A 7,232-nucleotide genomic window follows, 5' to 3' on the forward strand; every position below is an offset into this window, starting at 1 on the left:
TAAATTGAAGAGAAATGTCTAATAAAAACAAAATGGTTGAATCAGATTAAATTTGTCATTACTAGAAAATTTCCCAAGAAATTTCTTGTGATTGTCTATGAAATTATTATTCTAGGGTGGATTCGTGCAAGTTTAAATAACTTTTAAAAGATAAATTTAAAAATTTGTTTTCTTTTTTATATTGAATTGTTTAAGATTTTCTTTTTGTCATTTGCATTGACCTTAGTACTATAGGAGATTTCTTTCCTCTTAATCTTTTTAGGGCTTATTACTCGGTGTTTGATATCTTTATGTCAAAATTATTAAATTCAAATGAGGCTCTGCAAATATTAATTCTGAAGACGGTCTTCTCAATAATAATAATAATAATAAAATTATTATTATAAGTTGGACTCAATGTCTCTAACTATGGATGGAAAGACTAGATTATAATTATCGTATCACAATTCAAATAAATTATCGAAGCTTTTACTTATTAAGAAAGTAATTAATAGTTTCAAGATATACATTAATCTACCAACCATATTTGGAATTTTTCGATCCAATAATAAAAGATTTAAGATTTATCTCTAGTTTGTGTTTGGCATAAAATTGTATATTAATAGGGTGATTAAGACCATTAAAATGGAAATTAAATGTCTTGTAGCATTTGAAGTTGCAAGTTACTTAAGATATTATTTTCTACAAAAAAAAGATAAGGAAACTTGACTTACCTCCACCAACCCCTTTTCTCCTTTAGGAATTTTGGTCAATGTTTCTCATGAAGAGATATTTCCTTTAGGAAGAAAAAAGCGAATATCGCGGTTAAATTATATATACTGATAGCATAAAAAGAAAAATATCATATCATTAGCATTAACTAATCAATGTTTATTACAAATATTTGTTGATTTGTGCTATAAAAATTAAAATCTTACTCGATGATTATTCTGATGACACGATTAATATGTTCAAATCCTAAAAAAATAAAATAAAATTTAACACAATATTGACTTATATTTCATCCAATATAAAAAAAAATACTTATTATAACCTAGTTTTTTTTTTTTATGTAAATTATGTAAAACAATTAAAGGAATAATGGACCGCAAAATGGCCATATATATTAATTATTTCTTCAACAAAAATTAGCCCCACACATAAAGAAGTGTGGAAAAAATTGCTTTGTGAACTTGACTTTGTGTTGATTGTTCTTTGCTACAATCTTTTTCATTTAATGGACACAAAAATTGTCATCCCATTGGCTAACAAAAAGAAAAAAGGAATTCCACACATTCTAGAGACAATTGTTGCATACTAAGCATTGGCGGAAAGAGTTACGCGATATTTTTTCAAGGTCTTTTTTTAATGGATTTTCGCTATAATACGAATTAATTAATATTATTATTACCAACTTCTGTCAATCAATAAGCATAGCTAGCTAGTCTATTTTTGTGGAAAATTAGTACAAGATTTTCAATATGGTGTGATATTATGTTGTAAATATATATAGTCGTGTATTATGCACATATGACAAAAATTCAACGCATATGAATGTCAAAATCGAGAAATACGTGGAATATGTTTCTTTTTCTTTTTGTGACTTCTTAAACTACCTAGAAGTGATATTTTCTACCAATATAACAATAATAATAATTTATTCATTTTAATTTCATATGTGAAAAATCTGAAGAAAATCGTGTGTATGTAATGTTGTCCCTACATTATGAAGAAAGAGATATTATTTAGAGTAATAAAATAATAATTATTTCTAATTATATTCTTATATTAACAAATTATCTTTTAATAGTGCTAAATTCTTCTAAAATGTCTAATTAATAGAATAATTTAGTAAATTATACTTTAAATATATTATTTTTCCTAATGCCACAAATTAGATAAAACAAACACTTATTTTGAGTCGGTGAGAGAGTAGTTATAACATCAAAATCTATAGAGCTTCAAAAAACTATATTTTAACCTAATTTAATGTATCAATTATGAGGAAGTTGAAACTATTTTCTTTTGTTGTTAATGCAAAAATAATACAGTCAATTCAAGATTAAATATTCCATTTATGATGATATGTGTATTTGAGAAAATTAATTTTGTTCCATTAACTATTCTTTAAAAAGTTTTAAGTTGTATACAATGTATACATTTCTTTTATATCATTAACTAACACATATATATTGACCTACAATGATAGGGTAACCGTCAACTATCAATAACTTTGAAAAATAGATTCATGAAATTTTACTATAACCGATTAAATTACGATAAAAAAGTAAAACTTCATTACACTGTCAATTTATATAACTTATTATTGTAGGAAACTATTAGAAGCTTAAAGATGTTGATATTTTGATCACAAAACAAATGTCATTTTCTTGCTTTTCTTAGTGGTCACCCAAATTAAATTGAAAAATAATTTTTTTTAAAAAAAGTAGATAAGATTAAAGAGAATATGAACATCACCTTCAAATATTTTGCTTTCTTACTTATGTCTTGATGGAGAGAAAAAAAGTATTTTTAAAGAAACAAAACAAAAAAATAAATATAGTGAAAGTGTTATATATCCCACTTGCATGGGGATATTGTTGTCTATAAATAACTGTATGACAATTACATTGTATACTATATAGTAAAGATGCAATAATAATATGATCACTTTGAAGTTCCAATTAGTTTTGAGATATCAAAATCATATTATTTCACTTTCATTTACATTAATTTTAAAGAAAAGGACTTTGTTTCTTGCTTCCTTTTTGTGTCTCCACGTGTGTGTAAGTACCATTACCATGCACAAATTAGGTGAAAAAATAAATTTAAAATTTATTTAAATTTTGAATTATAATAATTAAGTTGTTGAGTCTAGATTTATAACTTGTATATATTCAAATAAAGATTTTTAAAAAATAAATATATAATTTATGCTAAATCTACTAAGTTTTGCGCATTGCGTTACGGTGATTTCATTTCGCGTTATCAATCCCAGAAAAACTCTAAATATAAGTCTAGAATCATTTATAAGGGGAAAATGTCTGATATACCCCTCAGTTTTGTTATTTAGTATATAACTCTATTGTCATTTAATGATTTACATATATTTTTTTCCTCTAACGAAAATGAAAAAAAATCAAATTAATTTTTCTAAAAAAATATAATTCATATGGGGTATATTTGATAATCCTCGCACATTTTTTTTTGACTTCTTTTATTTCAACAACTAATTTAAATTTATTATTTTAATTGTCAAATTTATTTATATTTCACTAATTTTCTTGTAAAATTTATTATAGATGATTCAATACTTTTTCTACAACTACAAAACTAAATTACAATACAACCGCAAAAAGTTAGGTTTAAGTTATAATATAGCCGTAAAAAGTTTTAAAAAATTGTTTTCTTTACATTAAAGGATGAAAGAGAAAAATAAAAATAAGAAATTTAAATAATGATAATTAAAGAAATTAGAAAATAATTTATACATAAGAAATATTGAAAAATATACCTAAAACTTTACTAGAAGAGTCATATATATTCCTAAATGATTTTTTTAAAATTAAAATTCATAAATAATCTAAAATTAATTTTTTTTCACTTCCGTTAGATGAAAGGTATATATAAACTTGTTTTGAACAGTAGGAATATACATAAGTCATTTGTATAACGATAAGGTATATATAAATCACTTTTAGCCCACGTAACAAAGTCTGGTGGCTTTTAAACATCATTTTTTCAGGACCATTTATTTACCTGTTTTGAATTATAATATTAATCGATTACTAAGATTAGGTTAATATATTTTTATTAGTGTATTAAAGCATCAAACAGAATATTGACAGTCCATTCAATAACAAAAAAGTATGAAGCTTTTGTCATTTGTCATGTAACATAGAAACAAACTTTGGTTTTAACAAGCATCAAACAAAATAAAAATTAAATAAAAACAATTTTATTCGACTATGTCCATGTCACTATTTATATGTAAATTAAAATTTTATTACGTGGACCGCCTTTATATGTTTTATTTGGAAGCACACTTATGCCAAATTGTCAATATTAGTAGATTTTATTATTTTAAAAAATGATCAATTCCATTGTTTAAATATATAATATACATTGCTTAATCATTAAATAAAGAAGTAAAACAAGAAGAATTCAGTGGGATTAACATCTATTATACATACATCATAGACAATTGTTGACGATAGATCTTGTATATATAGTATAATTTTTTGACGAAAGGGTCCCTGTGTGTCCTAGTTTTGCTTGACGAGTAAACTAATTAAGAAGATAAGTTACTTACTATTATAGATTAAAATATAATAATATATGGTCGGTAATATATAAGTTTGAGAAACGTATATCAAGAAAAAGATAGCTAGAGAAACAAAATGAAACCTTTTTTCTTTTCATCAGCTAAATTACAAACCCTAAGTTTATAAAAATAATATTAGGGTTAATCAAGTTTTTGCTAATGAAGAGGGAAACATGGAAATATTTGTGTATCTTTCCTAATGTACGATAAAAATCATTAAAAAAATAATGGTAGGGAAAAATAAAGGGAATTGTTTAATACTTTAATAAAACAATTTTTATATCATTATTAACTCATAATTAATTAATATGAATTGCGATCGATAGATTGTTGGAATTTCTTCATTTTTAATTAAAAATTTCAAATTCGAAACGTTGAAGATGATTTTCTTTTTAATATAGTGTAAATTTGAATTTAGTCGATCTCCAAATTAAATATAAACAAACTTATGATTGACGTGAACATTATTGAAAAGATTGAGTCAAATAATAAGACATACAAGTAAAGAAAAACGTACCAATTAATTTATAATTTTGAACCAACCATGGGATTGGATGTTTTTAATTAATTTAAGTTTTTGAAATCTTGTGTTTATTTAATTATTATTATATATATTAATTAATGATAAACCAAAGGGTTGGTAGGAAAAAATAAATAAATATTGTGGTAGGAGTGATATATGAAAATGACATTTTTCAAGATTTAATATGAATCATATATACAACTTGTGGTACTTTAAATTGTAACGTAGGAATTGGTTGGTTGACTTAATATGATGAAACTTTTGTGACTTATAATTCTGTGTCACCTACCTTCTAAAGTTCCCTTTCTTAGCTGCAATTGTTTGGTCGTAAGGATTACGATAGAATGAATAGAATATTTTTATTTTTATTTGAATTAAATTTTAAAATTTTTAATAAAGGTGTATTTTTAACTTTACGTTGCAAATTTAATTTAATTAAAATTTAATATAGAGATCAGATAAAAATAATCGCTTTATCAAGACTTCCATGTATGATGACAATTAGAAGCAGGTAGGATATTTTGAGCTTATAATTTTTAATTCTAAAAAGGATATCTTACTAGTTACTACACCACTCAATAAATTATTTAAAAATATTCAGTATATCTACTACCCCATAAAATTATACATGTATAAATATATCTTTTATACATGAAACGAGAAATGCAACATAATTTAGTATATCACAATATCGAATTTTATATCGATATTATTTTCCTAGGTACCAAACCGCTCCTAAATAGAGTTATGTCTCCGTTTATCATTGGAATATGAGAGTCAATATATTTAATTCTTAATGTAAATTCGAACATAAATTCTTCAAGTTTTTAAAAGTAAATTATACTTGAAATTACAATTTTGTAAAACGAGTACTATTAGTCTAAATGAATAATCGAATAAGAAACTTTTTGTCTTTTCAGATAGTAAATGTGCCCCCCCAAAAAAAGAGAAAAATTCAAAAAGAATCAATAAATATCGTGGTAGGATGTTTGGAATCCTCCACTCTTGATCAAAAGTATCAGATTTGAGCTCTAAATATCAAAAAGTTTTTGTTGAAAATGTCGTCCAAAAAATAAAATTATAATGCGAAATTCAAATCAATCAAACTCTAATACTTTTATCATATATTAAATAAAAGGAAAAAATATCAACACAATTAAGCATCACTTAGAGCTTCATTAACGATACTCTACTAGAATGTACGATACACAACAAGTAATTCAAAGAAAAAAGTTTTGGCTAGAACTAGCAAATCACTACTAAAACTTATAAAAGTCTCATAATTAAAGAACTTCATATCATTACATTTCATACATAAAATTATTAGGTAATTAATGAAATTTAATCCTAATTAAGGTACCCTCCTAATTAATAAAATGGTAGATATAGGGTCAGAACTCAGAAGCTATAATCATTACTATTTCAAATAATAATAATAATAATAATAATAATAATAATACTTTATAATTATTACCAACAGAGAGTCAACCAAAGGTAAATCATTTTCCAAGACCAAAATTTACTACTACAATTATATCATAGGCTAATATAGGATGGTCCAATGGACCACACTAAACTATACTAAAAAACATAAAACCTAGAAAAAAATAGCTAGGGTTAAATATAGTAGAGTACTACTATTTATGTACATGGTACAAATAACTCCAGCTGCAAAAAGAAATTTCCAAAAACATAACTGAATCATGTATACTATTGACTGATGCCTTTTGTTTTTTGACATAGATGTTCGTCTAATTTAACTTATGTATACTGATAATATAAAATTCGTGATAGAAGGAAGTGGGAAGATCAAAGAGGTTATTTTAGTAAAATTAATGCATGAGTTGAGATTTTCCGAAAAAGTAAGCTAAGGACTCAGCTAGCAGATTGATCAGCTATGAATAGATCTCTGTAATTATTTTCATGTGACATGATTAATATTTTACGATATTATTAATGTATAAAAGTTAAACACGTCTTCTTTCACAAGGCTACATCATATTACTCAACTTTATCGATATAAAATAAATATTACAAATATTATTATTATAATTTGAGATGAATTAATGTAGAAAAAAACAATACTTCTCAACACATACATATATATATCGACATAAAGATATTATAAGATTCATTTAGATCCACAAAGCAAACCAAACCTGATAAACATTATCCCTACAATATCAAGATATATTTTTGACATCAAATATATATACATATATATTATTTTTAGTTAGATAAATAGGAATATAAGATAATTAAACACATGGTAAAAAAAATAATATGCATTACATAGAAACAGTGTATATTAATATGGACCTACAAAAGAAGAGAGGGGACCTAACACATTAAAGCATACAACAAAAACATTGCGTAGGCAAAAGAGACACCCTTTGATACACTAAC

This window comes from Solanum pennellii, chromosome 8 (genome assembly GCF_001406875.1).
Source record: "Solanum pennellii chromosome 8, SPENNV200".
In the NCBI taxonomy this organism is placed as follows: domain Eukaryota; kingdom Viridiplantae; phylum Streptophyta; class Magnoliopsida; order Solanales; family Solanaceae; genus Solanum; species Solanum pennellii.